Here is a 16,528-nt window from a genome sequence, read left to right as displayed (position 1 = left end):
AAAATCATGAGGGTTTTTTTTTTAAATAGTAAAATTGGAATTCTTTTTATTTGTCTTCTGGTTTCTGGGCCTCACAGTGCACTTGGGTTACTGTCAGGCTTTTCTCCACAAACAGGAGAACTAGAAACATATGTTTTTTAAAATGAAAGCTGAGATTCTTTGATGATCACATGCCTCCAAGAGCTGGGGCTTTAAGAAAAACACCAAATAGTATAAGACTTGCACTAAAATCCTAAGGGCTGGCAACACCATTTTTGGGGAGATCACTCACATGTGGAAAATGGGGGCAGTAATATCTGCTTCAAAGGGGTGTCATAAGGATTGGCCAGTTAATATTTGTAAAGCCCTTTGAAGATGAAATTTGCTAATCATTACTATTATTAAGGAGGAAGCTAAGGTATCTAATTGTTTTACAAATAAAACTGCCCTTTAGAGAAACAGCATTGGAAGGAAAAAATTGAGCTCTGGATTATTGAACGGTAAAGGAGAGGCTTTTAAACACAGCCATAAATAGGGTGACCAGATAGCAAGTGTGAAAAATTGGGACAGAGGGTTGGGGGTAATAGGCGCCTATATAAGAAAAAAGCCCCAAATATCGGGACTGTCCCAATAAAATCAGGACATCTGGTCACCCTAGCCATAAATCATTCAGAATGAAAATGATTCTGCTGCCAGCATTGCCTGCCACAAGCTGAGATCAAGAACTCTGAAAGTGATCACGTGTGGACCTCATGCTCTCCTGTCATGCCTTCTTCTGTCTGTCTCTCCTCCCTTCCTTTTCTGTGTGGAACTGTATGTAATCACCCTATAAACAGAGTTTGCCCTAATGTTTGGCTACATCATGGCTCCAGACCTGGCCATTGAGCCTGGACATTATCCTGCCTTAATTTCAGGACAGGGCATATGGCAACAGTGTTTAATGTTTGCAATAAGCACAGATAATCTCCCAAGTGAGGAACAGATTTGGTCTACACATGGAGAAAAAATATATTAGGCCCTCTGGGCAAGACCTAAGCTGGTGAAAATTGTCACAGCTCCATCGACTTTAATGGAGCTACAACAGTTTACATAATTGAGGATCTGGCCCCTTGCCTTTAGTGGATGTAGGATCAGACTCATTTTACACACAATATGACTAACTGGAATTCTTTGGTTCATTTCTCTTTCAGATTCAAAATGACGGGAACAGTGTGTGTGTAAATGAGAAAACTAGTAAGAAAAGCTACCACTGAGTCTTTGGTATATAGTGTCCTCTATATACGAATAGAAACATGAGGCGACTTGGCTTTGTATTATAGCATAATCTGGCAGTGAATGGGGCTCTTTTGGTCTCCCTCTGAGTCTTGGATTGCTTTTGTGAGATTGTTTCACAACTAATCATTACCTGTTTCATCAGAAGATTATTTATCTCATTTCTGCACTATTATTTGCTCCTAGCTCCTTATAAATTGGATCCAACCATTGGCACTACACATTATTCAGGCCTGGTCTACATTACACAGTTATGGAGAGAGAGGGGAACTATGAGTGTAGCAACTGGCATAGCACTTGGAGTAAGGTTGCCAGAGAGAAGAGTTTGGAGGAGGCACCAGAAAGCCAGTCTGTGTGCACATGGGTGGAATGCTAGTTGAAGTTGCTACACTTCTGTAACTAGACCTCTTAATAAAGAGCCACTTCACTTTTAGAAACATGGAGTCCTCCTGTGATTGCCCAACATGCAATACATGAAAGATAGTGGCAGTGATCAGTCTAGTGAGATTCACAGCAGGGAAGAAAGTGTGATTAAGAGAAAACAAAGCATCAGCTAGAAACAGAGCAAACAGGCAGGGACTCACGTCACTGGGAATGCTGGATTTCCAGACAAAAACTTGGGCTAACTGGAAAAAGGAATTAAGTTTGTGCACAGAGCTGACCATGGGGACAAAGATGAGAAAATGAAAGAAAAGCTTTTTTACTGTCCTAGTAGGGAACAAGGAAGAGAAGTGAGTGTGACACTTCAAGCCTCAAAGAGCATCTAGTCTAAAGACTGCAAAGACTTATGCGTGTGCTTAACTTTACAAACTGCAAATAATAGGACTACTCACAACACGTAAAGTTAAGTATGTACAGGATCAGGGCTGAAATAGACAAGACAGACTAAGGGTGGGAGAAAGGGAGTAAGATTTGACTCTTGGGGCCAGATTCACTTGTGCGCCAGGCCTCCAGTGGTGAGAAGTCCATTTACAGGAGAGCTGCCCAGGGCTCTCAATCCAACGTGGGGCCAGATGTGGCCAACTCAGCACAGAAAGTGGATAAAGCCAAGGCACCCAAAAGCCTCATTAATTCAGTTCACCCCAGACAGCCTCAGTCAGTGGGGATCCAATGGAGCCTTGTCAAAAGATTAGAGCTCTTTCCCTTTGGTAGAAGCCCCAAGGGACAGGGGTCGTCATGTTGTGGCCTGTATTTCTCCAGTGGCAATCCCCTGTCTGGACCAGCAGGCCCTGTGCCTAGACCTGTGACTCAAGTCATTGGTTTCTCTTGCCTTTTTAACTGTCATAGAAATGGAAAATCTGAGTTTATTGTTGACATAACTGAGGAACTAACACCCTGGAGCTGCTTTATCAAAGTGCTGCCATCAGTGAGGTGGCTTTTTCATCCTCCCTGTATGAAAAATTAACTCATCTGGTGAGTCAGATTGCTCTGAAGCCTCTTGTTCCACTTGTTTCATACTCTGGGAGGAAGGGGAGGAGGTCAGGGAAGATTACTGGATTTCTCTTACTTTCTCTGCTCAAGTACTACCCAACTGACCAGAGTCTGAGCCATATGGATTCTGGTCACAGCTTCCTTCCCCTACATCCAGCCACTCCCATCCCATCCCATCCCCATTTGATGTCAGGTTAATTCAGTGCCTGACTGGTAAACCTGGAGATTAAAGTCCTCTGTCCACAGAACAGGTGCAACATAGGCAGCTTTACGGCAACCTTGGTGTCATTTGTGCTGACGTTTCTGGTGATGTGAACACCTGTTGGCTCCCCTTGCAGAAGATAACTGAAGAGACAATGAAGAGGAATGAACAGTGAGAGCCATTGCTTGGTTCCTCAGTAGGTGCACAAGCGAAAGAGATGAGTTAAGGAACTTTCCCCCCCACCCCCACCCGTCACAGGGACAGGGTACAAAGCTAGTCCTTGCACTTTCAGAATTCAAGGCTGCTGCACAGCTAGACAGCTCACCTCTGCAAGAGGCACTTGGCTGTATTCTAACTCTGCAGCGGAGCTTGGCTTGAAACCTCCTCTCCCCCCTCCAGCTCCAGCAGAGATTATCCAAGACAGTGAAACATTCCAAAGCTTTAATTATCTCCTCTCTTTCAAGATGTGTACAAGAGCATGGAAGGGATGAATTACTGGCACAATGCAAGGTCTTATTTTGGCTTTGCTTGGAGTTACCCACATTGGCTGGTGTGAAGTCATAGTCTGAAAATAGCAGTATTGTGAGTTTCAAAAGCATACGTCTTTGGGACTACCAAAGCAGAAGTAGATGCTGTCATAGCCCATTGCAGTCAGGAAAAAGGAAAATCATTGTCAGAGCGGAATGCTGGGTCTCTCTGTCTGTCTCCTGTATTTTAAAGCATTCGTATTAAACATAATTGTCTAAAATACAAACAAATGGGCCTGATCCTGCAGGAAGAGTTTATCCTGAGTAATGAGTGGGCCTAATATGTGTAATTATATCATTGAGTGCTAGCTAATGGGGTATGCATCAAACAATGGCTTTAATTTAATGAACAGTATTTGTTAGCATCCAATCCAGAGTAAAGATTTTAATATTCCACCATCCCTTGGTCACTTACAGTGTACCACATTCCCCTTGGGGGGGGAGAGATAGCTCAGTGGTTTGAGCATTGGCCTGCTAAACCCAGGGTTGTGAGTTCAATCCTTGAGGGGGCCATTTAGGGATCTGGGGCAAAAATTGGGGACTGGCCCTGCTTTGAGCAGGGGGTTGGACTAGATGACCTCCTGAGGTCCCTTCCAACCCTGATATTCTATGATTCAGTTCTTGAAAAACCTCCTTCATTGTCTTTGTATACACAATATTCATAGTCTACGTAATAGTCAGCTTATTTAGATTGTAAGCTCTTTGAGGCAGGGACAGTCTTTTTGTTCTGCATTTGTACAGCACCTAACACAATGAGGTCCTGGACAGTGCGGCATCTACAGCAATACAAACACTCTATGATAATGATATGACTCTGCACATACCCTATGATCTTTGCTAAGACTATATTTTCCACCATGCTCCCCTCCCCATGATTGTTCTTCCCAACTCCAAAAGTCCCTACCAACCTTCAAGCAGACAATGTCTGGCAAACGGAAGATGGCAGCAAAATGGCCATTTTTGCAGCAGAAATGGAGATTTGTGCATCTTCTGGAAAAGCAGTAAATTATCAAACCACTTACACATCTGCATAGTCACAGGCCATGTGGGGCCCTGACATTCTGTACATCCTATTGGATTGGCATATGTATATTTGTCATTTAAAGTACAGCATTTATCACTACAGCACCTATGGTAATCATCATGTACAGTAGGAGACACTGCAGGGACTACAGTGCAACAAACACTGAGGGAAAATTGTTCTGTGCCATATAGCTAGGAGTTGTTAATGTTGCACTCTGTAGGTGTTTTGCTATTGAGGAGTAATGGCCAAGACACTGCAGAAGGATAATCGAGAATTAGGAAAAGAAAAAATGGATCTAGAGAACTACAGACCTGCAGCTTGACTGCTTTTTCAGCATAAAGAAAAGGAGTACTTGTGGCACCTTAGAGACTAACCAATTTATTTGAGCATAAGCTTTCGTGAGCTACAGCTCACTTCATCGGATGCTGTAGCTCACGAAAGCTTATGCTTATGCTCAAATAAATTGGTTAGTCTCTAAGGTGCCACAAGTACTACTTTTCTTTTTGCGAAGACAGACTAACATTGCTGCTACACTGATAAGGAGCAAGCTTAGAAAACATTCAAATAGGGTCTCATCTCCACTCTCACAGGATGTGTAAAGTGGGTTCTAATGTGGCTTGTATGTGCATATGGAAGGAAAGTAACAGAGAGGTATAATTTAGTAAGCAGCCAGAATTCGTCACATAAAGGCAGATAAAATCTAGAAAGCAAAGGGACCCATGTGTGCCAATAAGCTGTTTGAGATGGCGTCACATTTTGGGGTTCAACCCAGACCAGTGAGAGATTGTATGACGGCTTGTCCTGGAACTGTGAGTGCCTTACAATGTTCTGCTGCTGTAGTTCCCTGTCTGGACTCTCCCAGCCAGATATACAAGCATGCACTGAGTGCCTGTGTGTTGACCAGTTCTGGTTCAGCACTTCTGACTCCAGCAGCCTGCTTGTTACATCAGAGCCACACTATGGTCTACACCAGTCTTGGTTACTACTTGCCCCCAGTCCCAAGTTTCCCCCAAACCACCTGCCCTGAAATGTCCAGCCCTCTCCTGGCACATCCAAAGGAGTAACAAGGTCCATTGCTCCATTAAAGAGACAAAAGCACAGCAGCTGGGTGCTTTAACTGCAGTTAATAACCACTTCACGTCAAAGACAGCACTGGGTTGGTTTAGAATGAAAGTAAAACAAGTTTATTTAAGCAAAAAGAGAGAAGTTTTAAGTGAGTTCAAGTATATGGGATGAAGTCAGAAATGATTACAAACAAATATAAGTGAAAAACCCTTCCCAGTGACTAAGATTTAACAGTCTTGGTTCAATATAAACATCTGACCACACTTTCTTCCAGCAAGACAGCTGACCACCCCGTTTGTCAGGATCTCCAACAAAGTCCAAACTGCTTGATTCCTTTGTCTTTTTAGGTGAAAGATCACTTGGGCTCTTTGCCCCTCTCTTTTGTAGTCCAGTGAACTTTTGACATGTACCTTTAAAGTCCAGTGCCCCTGCTGTGAGGAAAGGTACCATGGACTCTGATGGAGAGGGTTCCAGGCTGGTTTCTTCCCTGCTGGTACTTTCTATAATGCAAATTGATCTGTTCCTGCAGTCTCCAATATGCCAATAAATGGCCACTTAACTGTGAGTGCACCTGGATGGAAGCGCCAGCTTTTCCTTTTTCTGGAAAAAACCTGTTTACCCACTCCCCAGACTTGTCTGGTTCAAATATATTTTAGTCCCATATTTTCTTCACATTTCTGTGGGTGTTTACTGTACATAAACAATGTAAGAATATTAATGATGAGTGTGTTGGTGGTTTTCCAATGATACCTTACACGACACCGGTTAGATAAAGATTATGATGTAAGTGAATTGGGGTAGGTTGAACTGGTCAGACTAGCTGAAACTCACTACCTGATACCAGTGAGCCCCTTGCCCTCTGGCACTGGGATGCGCTTAAGGTCACAGATGGTAACTCATTTGAAAGCATGTTACAATTTAGGCAGAACTTCTGCATAAAGAAATATTAACGAACTACCAAAGTCAGCATTAGAAGTAAGCCCCGAGCCTTGCTTTAGGAGGAGAGCTGGACATATTTTTGAAAATAATGATTTTGCAAGTGTCAAGCTATGTTCACTTTGATACACACTGGGTTAAATCCAGATTAGATTTGTTAATGTCAGTGGAGAAAAGCTGGATTTACACAAGAATATTGGACAGCAGAATTTAGCCCATAATAACATAGTAAAAATATTACTGTCTAGGCTAAGCAAAGTCAGCAGATTTGGGCGCATGAGAATAGATCCCTCATATCAGAGAAAGGAAAATTCTTTAAGTGTTGTTATTATTCTGATGCAACACATTTAGTAGTGTTCAATGTCAACCAAAGTATATGTGGTCTGAGTTTCAGGCTGAGCATCCACAGTTCCCATTGACTCAGATCTCTGAAAACCAAGACAACACTGTTTGTGCTGGTGGCAGATCAGGTGCCAGCTCATGCCTAGCCCCTAGATCTCAGGTGAACACTGACAAATACATCGCTGGAACCAGTCTGACTCACCTGTGTCTTAGTACTGTTCAAATAGGTATTAGAGTTATAAAAATAAGCTTAGTTTAGACTTTATGGAATGCTTGTACAACAACATAAGAATATAAGAATGGCCGTACTGGGTCAGATCAATGGTCCATCTAGCCCGGTATCCTGTCTTCCAACCATGGCCAATGCCAGGTGCTTCAGAGGGAATGAACAGAACAGGCAATCAAGTGTTCCATGCCCTGTTGTCCTCTCCCAGCTTCTGGCAAACAGAAGCTTAGGACACCCTGAGCATGGAGTTGCATCGCTGGCTATCTTAGCTCATAGCCATTGATGGACCTATCCCTCATGAACTTTTTAAATTCTTTTTGGAAGCCCATTATAGTTTTGGCCTTCACAACATCCCCAGTGAGTTCCACAGACTTACTGTACGTTGTCTGAAGAGTTACTTCCTTTTGACTGTTTTAAACCTCCTGTCTATAGATTTCCTTGGTGACCCCTGGTTCTTGTGTTTTGTGAAGGAGTAAATAACACTTCCTTATTCCCTTTCTCCACACCGTTCATGATTTTATAGACCTCTATCATATCCCCCCTTAGTCATCTCTTTTCCAAGCTAAAAAGTCCCAGTCTTTTTAATCTCTCCTTATATGGAAGCTGTTCCCTACCCTTAAAAATTTTTGTTGCCCTTCTCTGTACCATTTCCAATTCTAAAATATCTTTTTTGAGCTGGGGCAACCAGAAGTTCATGTAGTATTCAAGGTGTGGGCATCCACTGGATTTATATAGTGGCATTATGATATTTTCTGTCTTATTACCTATCCCTTTCCTAATGGTTCCTAACATTCTGTTAGCTTTTTTGACTGCTGCTGGACATTGAGCAGATGTTTTCAGAGAACTATCCACAATGACTCCAAGATCTCTTTCTTGAGTGGTAACAGATACTTTAGATCCCATCATTTTGTATGTATAGTTGGGATTATGTTTTCCAATGTTCATTATTTTGCATTTATCAACATTGAATTTCATCTGACATTTTGTTGATATTCAGGGGTGCCATTTCAGATTTTGGTGGGTGGGACAACTTGAACCATAATTCGAGGGGCTACGTAAGCACCTGAAAACTTAGTCTTTTTTGCAGATAATAATTTAGAAATTATCTAACAGGAGCACTGTATCTAATTCCTATATAAAGAAAGAAAAAAATATATACAAACACCAATTAAAGCCATATTTTAAGTTTATATTTAAGTTTAGAACAATCAGGAGATAATACAGCAAGCTCTTATCTGGTGGGTGCATAACTGTTTGGAAAACCATTCCCAGAGAGTAGTTATCAGTGGTTCAGTCAAGTTGGAAGGGTATATCAAGTGGGGTTCAACAGGGGTTAGTTCTGGGTCCGGATCTGTTCAATATCTTCATCAATGATGTAGGTAATAACAGAGAGAGTACACTTATAAAGTTTGCCAGCGATACCAAACTGGGAGGGTTTGCAAATGCTTTGGAGGATAGGATTAAAATTCAAAATGATCTGGACAAACTGGAGAATGGCCTGAAGTAAACAGGATGAAATTCAATAAGGATAAATGCAAAGTACTCCAGTTAGGAAGGAACAATCAGTTGCACAAGTACAAAATGGGAAATGACTGCCTAGGAAGGAGTACTGCAGAAAAGGATCTGGGGGTCATAATGGATCACAAGCTAAATATGAGTCAACAGTGTAACACTGTTGCAAAAAAAAGCAAACATCATTCTGGAATGTATTAACCAGAGTGTTGTAAGCAAGACACGAGAAGTAATTCTTCCGCTCTACCCTGTGCTGATAAGGCCTCAATTGAAGTACTGTGTCCAGTTCTGGGCACCACATTTCAGGAAAGATGTGGAAAAATTGGAGAAAGTCCAGAAAAACCAACAAAAATGATTAAAGGTCTAGAAAACATGACCTATGAAGGAAGATTGAAAAAATTGGGTTTGTTTAGTCTGGAGAAGAAAAGACTGAGGGGGAACATGATAAATTTCGAGGGGCATGAAAAGTTGTTACAAGGAAGACGTGGGAGAAAAATTGTTCTCCTTAACCTCTGAGGACAGGACAAGAAGCAATGGGCTTAAATTGCAGCAAGGGCAGTTTAGATTGGATATAGGAAAAACTTCCTATCAGGGTGGTTAAGCACTGGAATAAATTGCTTAGGGAGGCTGTGAAATCTCCATCACTGGAGATTTTTAAGAGCAGGTTAGACAAACACCTGTCAGGGATGGTCTACTCAATACTTAGTCCTGCCATGTGTGCAGGGGACTGGATTAGATGACCTCTTGAGATCCCTTCCAATCCTATGATTCTGCCCAAGCCTTGAGGTAGAGTCAGAACTGTTCAGCTACCATTTAACCACTAAGACCCTTGTCCATCTCAGCTGGGGGGGGGGAGCCTGTGCTTTGCGAATGGGAGGAGTCCATTTCAGTCCCCATGGCCAGGATAAAGTCCCATATGAGGAGGAGTGCTGTAGTCACTGAGGAGCCTGTTGCTCTCAGGGGGAAATTCTGCACTTGGGAATGACAGGTCCCAAGATCCCATCTCAGACAAGCCCAAGCAAAGACTGTGGAAGTTATGATTGGAAGCACTTGGTGCATAGCGATTTCTTATGCTAGTATCAGAAGTAAGATCTGAACAGCTGGTTCTGAGGGCAAGTTTTGTCTATCTAGGCAAGTGTGTAATGAGCAGGCTGGTGTGTATATGCACCATGTACCTCTCGAGGTTCCCCTGGCTGTCATGGGCCCTACACTGCTAACAGAGAGCAGAGATTCTCTGTTAGCTCAGGCATCAGGACCCTGTGCTACGGTGCAGGCGACAGAGAGGTTCTGCCCCACCTGCAGCGGTGAAGCTCTAAAAGGCTTTTTGTGTGCAGCACAGTGGCACATGCCGGTTCCTCCCTGAGTTACTCCTTTGCCATCCCAGTGAGCTGTTCAGGGCAGTGAAAAGGTTGTTACAGACCAGAACTGGATCAAATAGAAGCTGGCCATTGTCATTTGAAACCCAGGAGCCATCATTTCCTCAGCAGCTGTGAAAAACTTGAGTCTCCGGACCCCTCAGCTGGAATTGCAAGGGGACTCCCCAGTTCCCTGGAGCTGAGCGCACGTGAGTGCCGGGGGGCTCGCTGCTGCGCGGGTAGGGAGGGGGCGCTCTAGGAGATCTTTCCTGCTTCCATCGCCATGCAGTTGTGTCAGGGTGAAAGGTTTGTCAACAGCCAAGGGGCAGAGGTCAGGCCCGTGTGCAACAAAGGCCCCAGGACGGCACCAACCCTAAGTGGCCTGAGCAGTGCCCCAGGGGTGTGTCAGTGCCACATTCAGCCAGGCCTCCTGGAGAGCCACGGCCGTGCAGCTCAACATGCTGGCTCCCTGGCCAGGGATGAGTCTGTCTAAATTCCAAACACCCTCTAGTGGGTACATCTGGTGATTAGCAACTTTAACGAGAGTCTTAACCCCAGGTGCCCTCTCTCCCCTAGCACTGGGAAGGGCAGGCCCCAGGCTGGTGACCAGGCTCAGCCAGGGCTTAGCCCTTCACAAAGTTTGGGAGCATGAGCAGAGCACGGGTCTGGGTAAGACAATAGCTCTATCCACCCACACAGTCCCTTATGGCACGGATCCACACAGCATCTGGCACATTCCATATATGCTTTATCACGTGGCCCCACTTGTGCAACCCTTACCCTCCTAGCACCTATGCTGACGCTCATGTATGCCCTTCACCCCAACCCTGCCATCCCCTCCTGCGCCCCCTTCTGCCCTAGCCCCTGTCTTCCCCTCCTGCGCCCCCTTCTGCCCTAGCCCCTGCCTTCCCCTCCTGTGTCCCCTTTGCCCCAACCCCTGCCCTCCCCTCCTGCACCCCCTTCTCCCTACCCCTGCCCTCTCCTCCTGTGCCCCTTAGCTCCAACCCCTCCTGCGCCTCCTTCGCCCCAACCCATCCTGTGCCCCTTCTCCCCTACCCCTGCACTCCCCTCCTGCACCCCCTTCTCCCATACCCCTGCACTCCCCTCCTGCGCCCCCTTCTCCCGTACCCCTGCACTCCCCTCCTGCGCCCCCTTCTCCCATACCCCTGCACTCCCCTCCTGCGCCCCCTTCTCCCCTAACTCCTGCCCTCCCCTCCTGTGCCCCCTTTGCCCCCAACCCCTGCACTCCCTTCCTGCGCCCCCTACACTCCCCTCCTGTGCACCCTTCTGCCCTAGCCCCTGCACTCCCCTCCTGTGCCCCCTTGACCCCTAACACCTCCTGGGCCCCTTTCTCCCCTAATCCCTGCACTCCCTCGTGGCCCTAGCCCCTGTGCCCCCTCCCCACACACCCCTAGTCCCAAGGCACTTGGTGCAGCAGGTCTCCTACCTCCAGCAGCTGCACGTAGCTCACCAGGAACCAGCTTGAAAGCCCGTCCTCCTTCTGCCCTTCCCATCAGCTGCTGTCTGGCACCTGCCGCCCGGTGATCAGCTCCCCCACTGTGAAATGCAGCCCCTCTCGGTGCTGCTTCCCAGAGACAGGGCACAGGGTCTGGCAGTGCAAGCCCGATATGCTGCACCATGGAGCTGGCCTGCAGGAGTGCCATTTAGGGAGGGCGGAGGGGGTACCCCTACCAAAATCTGAAATGGCGCCCCTGCTCCGCTGTGGTACAAAACTCAGGGGGTGGGCGTAGTGTATTTTGTTGCCTATGAAAATTTGATTATTGTATCCACAGGTCACAGAGATTTTATAGGAACAGGGGCAGTGTCTTAACAAACCCCATAAAAAGATGTGGCACCTTAGAGACTAACAAATTTTTTGCGGATACAGGCTAACACGGCTGCTACTCTGAAACCAATAAAAAGATGAGGATCTTAAAATGTCTTTCCCTACATCACTGCATTGTTGTTTTGTTGGTGTCCCTCCAGGCCCAGCTCTTTGAAGCGTTAGCACTAGCCCTTTAAAAAAGAAAAACAAGTGTTTTAAAAGTTGACTTGTTGCAATTGGTGTGATTTCTTCTTTATCTGGTTCTGTATGGCCAGGAGGTGAAATTGCTGTTTAACATACAGAGTATTTACTTCAGACTAGATGCCATTTGCTACAGGATGGGATAGTTGATAATCATATCGTCTGTGCTAACAATCCCTTACCAATTATTTCGCTGCCACTGTTTGGGACAGTAGTTCTGTGATGATTCTAAACAGCTGGCAGACCAAACAAACCAACTCTGTGAGAGGTGCAAAGACTAGAAAGAAGAGGTCAGTCACCATGAGAAAATGGTCACTTATCATTCTATTGAGCATGTGTGACATGGAGTACGGCATTACATTTGCTGATTGGCCTCAGCAGTGACGTGACCTTGAATAAGTGGTGTGTGCTCACCATACCCACCTGGAGGAAATCATTCCCCAGGTACTGAACTGCAAGCTGGTCTGGGCTGGGCATTAAACTGAAATGCTCTGTGTTTGGACAGAGCAGATGATTTGTCAGAAAGCAGTGTCACAGAGAAGCAATTATCTACACAAAAAGCAGCACATAAGGTGAAATTCCCCCCTTGCCCTCCCCCCCCAGCCCAAATAATGAAGCTATTTGCTGGGTGCTAATGGGATGAAATTTCATACCCTCACTCTGGAAGCAGGCTACGGTGTTGCAATACAGACACTGTAGTGCATAAGCTAAAATGGCAGCCACTACCATGGCACCACCCCTACGTGGCAAGGGGCCTGGATTTGGCCATTGTGACCCTCTCCCAGCTTTCCCTGAGCTCTCCCTGAAGGTTTGGACTGAATCCCATTGGGTTTTGGATCAGGCCCAAAGTGCAATAAGCATCTTTGTGGAGGCTTGTAGATCTCCCCTCCTCTTAGCCCCTGCTGGACCCTATCTCTGTGCTGATCCAGTGAACGTCTTCCAGGTATTACCAGTTCATCTCTTCATTTCTTTTGTGGCATTTCTAGCCAGCCATGTAGCATGTCACATGCTCTCCACTCATTTCCTGGTAAGTGTAGTCCAGCTGCTGTCTCTTCTGTTCAGGACATGGGAAAGCAATTGCTAACTGGAGGATCAGTAATGACGAGGATTTCCAACTGGGTTCAGTCTTCCCCATTTTGTGTTCCATCTTTCCTGGTGATGTCAACCAGAGTTCAGAAGAGAACAGAAGTTCTGTTTTGCAAAGGATTTTGAAATTTGTCTTTGTTCCAAATCCGAGCAAAACCTGAAAAATTTAAAATTCTCCCCAAAGAAAAAAATTTTTTTTTCCATTTTAGGTTGATTGAAATGTGTAGTTTGAACAAAACTGAAACATTTAATTGATTTTGGCCTTTTTTATTTTGTATTTCAAAATGGAAAATTAGAATGTTTCATGGAGAAAAGGTGGAACTGGGATGTTTCAACATTGTCAGAACAAATTCCTCTCACCCCACCCCTGTTTTCTTCTGAAATGAAATTCTGGCAAAAATCAACCCAGTTTTGTGAATACTTTAGATTTTGGCAGAACCACACATTCAGACAGAATATGGTTCCATCTGAATTGTGCATACGTTTTTATTACATTACAAAAAACAGTGTTATCGTGGGCATTCACCCTTAGAGTACCCCCGATGGCCTGCTGCAGAAATGCCATTGTGTCCCTGCTTCAGTTTCCCCAATGGACTTTCAGTTAGTGCAATGACACTTTTATGCAGTGAACGGTGTAATTTCTTTAACCAAAGGCAAAATCATGGTACACTAGCAATTCTCCAGTCCAGCTTCCTATCTGGAAGGGGTAGGGGGTCAGGAGAGGAAAGACAGCAAGTTCATCTTAGTCTATCTGCCCCAGTTGAGTCCAGTCTCCTGCATTCAGGCTCCTTTCCAGTAAGGCCTTCTCAACCCAGGACTCCCTCTGGAGTCTCTTGCCATCACATGGGAAGCATTCCATCTCTGGACTCAGGACCCCTGGAGAAGTCAAACCACTGAGCTCTTCTGCGGAGCAGCATGTAGTTCCTCTGTGAACTGGACCACCTGCTGCTGTCTGATAAGGTCCTTTCACTAGGACCAGCTCTCTCCTTTTGGAACCTCTTTCCTCTAGGAGCACCTTTCCTAGTTTCCCTTTCCTGGTGAGTCCCTCTCCATGGGAGCTTCCTCTCTGACTAAGCCATCATAACCCATTATTAGGCCCAGGTGTTCCTCAACTAATTAACTATTGCCCAGCCACTGAGGTAATTAACTACTCACGAGTGGATCTGGGTTGCTCATTCTTTGCAGAGTCTGTCATAGTTAGCTAGGTGCCTGACCCCCTCTAAATGCCAGTTTTGCCCATGCAGCTCTGTGACACATAGCTATGCCCATTTTACAGATGAGGAAACAGAAGAACAGAGATGACAACCCTCCTGTTTTCCTGATGCAGGATTGCGCATTGATTAAGAGCTTGATTCGGTGAGGTACTGAATTCCCATTGGCTTTTGCTCAGGGTGCTCAGCACACTGCAGGACTGAGCCCTAAGTTCAGCAGAAGACGTCTGTGGTACAGCTAAGAATAGAATCCAGGTCTCCTGGCTTAAACTGCTATGCCTCAACTACAAGACCATCTTTCCTACCAATGAGGCATCAAGCTATGAAGTGGCCATATAATAATGACAGCAATATACACTGCAGAGTAATGTTAACATAACATGGAATCTTTAAACATGAGCTAATAGACTGAGGAGCCAATGATACAGGACAGAGTTACCAACAGAGATTCCTGGAGAAATAGCATCTCCTGAATAACAAATGAAAGCATGAAGACAGAAGAGAAGAAAGGGGGAGCTTGTGGTCCCTGGAAAGAGCAAGCCAACAGCTAATGGTTCAAAAATGTCTAATGTTCCATATGTTTTATTAGACCATGCTACAGAAGCAAATCTGTAGTCATATTTTACCAAAATAAAAACCATACAGGGACTTAAAAAATGGTGCCAAGCAATGTAAAATTATGAGTTGGGAAAAGCACAATTGTAACATATAAAGTTAGCCTAATTTACATTTGACAACCAGAACTGTGATAACTAGTAGTAATAATAAATGTTATAAATATAATAATAATTAATAATTAAGACAATCACAGATGATAACTGTCCCACCTGGCACTGGTGAGGCCTCAGATGGAGTAGCTGTGTCCCGTTCTGGGCACCACACTTTAGGAAATATCTGGACATATTGGAAAGTCAAGAGGAGAGCAACAAAAATGATAAAAGATTCAGAAAACTTGACCTCTGAGGAAAGGTTAAATATACTGGCCATGTTTAATCCTGAGAAAAGAAAACTGAGGGGAAACTCTATAACACTCTACAAAATGTGCTAAGAGCTGTTATAAAGAGGACTATGATCAATTTTTTTCCATGTCCACTGAAGGTAGGACAAGAAATAATGGGCTTCATCTGCAGCAAGGGAGATTTCAGTTAGATATTAGGAAAATCTTTCTAACTATAAGGGTGGTTAAGCTCTGGAATAGACTTCCAAGGGAGGTTGTGGAATCCCATCACTGGAGGCTTTTAAGACCAGGTTGGACAAACAGGGATTGTCCGGGTTTACTTGGTCCTGTCTTAGCGCAGGGGGCAGAACTTGATGACTTCTCGAGGTCTCTTCCAGCCCTACATTTCTGTATTTCTGTGATCATTATCTTTTAACCAGTCCATTTGTTCTTAAAAAGCTCGTTCTCTTTCTCATTGGCCTCAGACTGGACTCTGCAGCTTCATAGGGAAAGAAAAGGTGCAAAGAACTCCTCCATCCACCCCTGTGCTGCACTATGGCACAATTGCATTCTCTGGAGTGCAGGGCCTGCTTTATTTATTGACCCTCTGGGACTAAGAATGAGGTGGAACAATGGCCTCCCCTCCTTACATGCTAGCCAGCAGTGCTAATTGGTGCTTTGAGATGGGGGCAGTATACTGCATCCCTCATTCCCTGTGTAAATTAGGAATTCAGGAATGCATTTTGCCCTCCAAAGACAGAATTCCTCCCTCAGCTCTCCCTGGAGCGGTATGACTCCCCTCTGCCCTTAATGCGGGGCCGCCTTAAGACACAACTGAGCCCAGAGCTGGCAGAGCAGGTTTCAAACTTAATTGCATCTGTAATTGAGAAGGCTGAAGATGGATCTTCCACAACAAAACTTTTCCCTGCTTAAACCATAGTTTAGTGACAGGCAGAGAAACACCATACTTCTTTCCCCAAAAAGTTCATGACCTGCTCCCTTCATGTGTGTGGTTCAGATTTGGGTAGAATAAAATAATTTTTCACTCAAAATCCTGGCTCCTCTACCAGGAGATCCAGGCTGCCTGAAAAATTTACTGCAGAACTCAATGGTCAGGAATGGAGATTTTGGGGAAACCACCTGCCTTTTTTCCCTGTTAGGTTCCCATTGAATCCTGTTGGAGTTCTGTAGTAATCAGTCCTACAATTCCTGGAAAAATATATGATCAACTTACAGGTGGAGTTTCTCCTATCTGTGGTGCTGATGATTTGGTCATGCAAATTTAGATACTTTTTTATATTCTAAAGCCTTAAATCTCTTCTCAGGCAAACCCATGGATGTTTATAAACAGCCTGTCTTAGCTAATAATCACTGCACTGGCTTCTGATTGATTCCTC

Source organism: Chelonia mydas, chromosome 12 (assembly GCF_015237465.2).
Source record: "Chelonia mydas isolate rCheMyd1 chromosome 12, rCheMyd1.pri.v2, whole genome shotgun sequence".
Lineage (NCBI taxonomy): Eukaryota > Metazoa > Chordata > Testudines > Cheloniidae > Chelonia > Chelonia mydas.
This window is presented reverse-complemented; position numbering follows the sequence as displayed.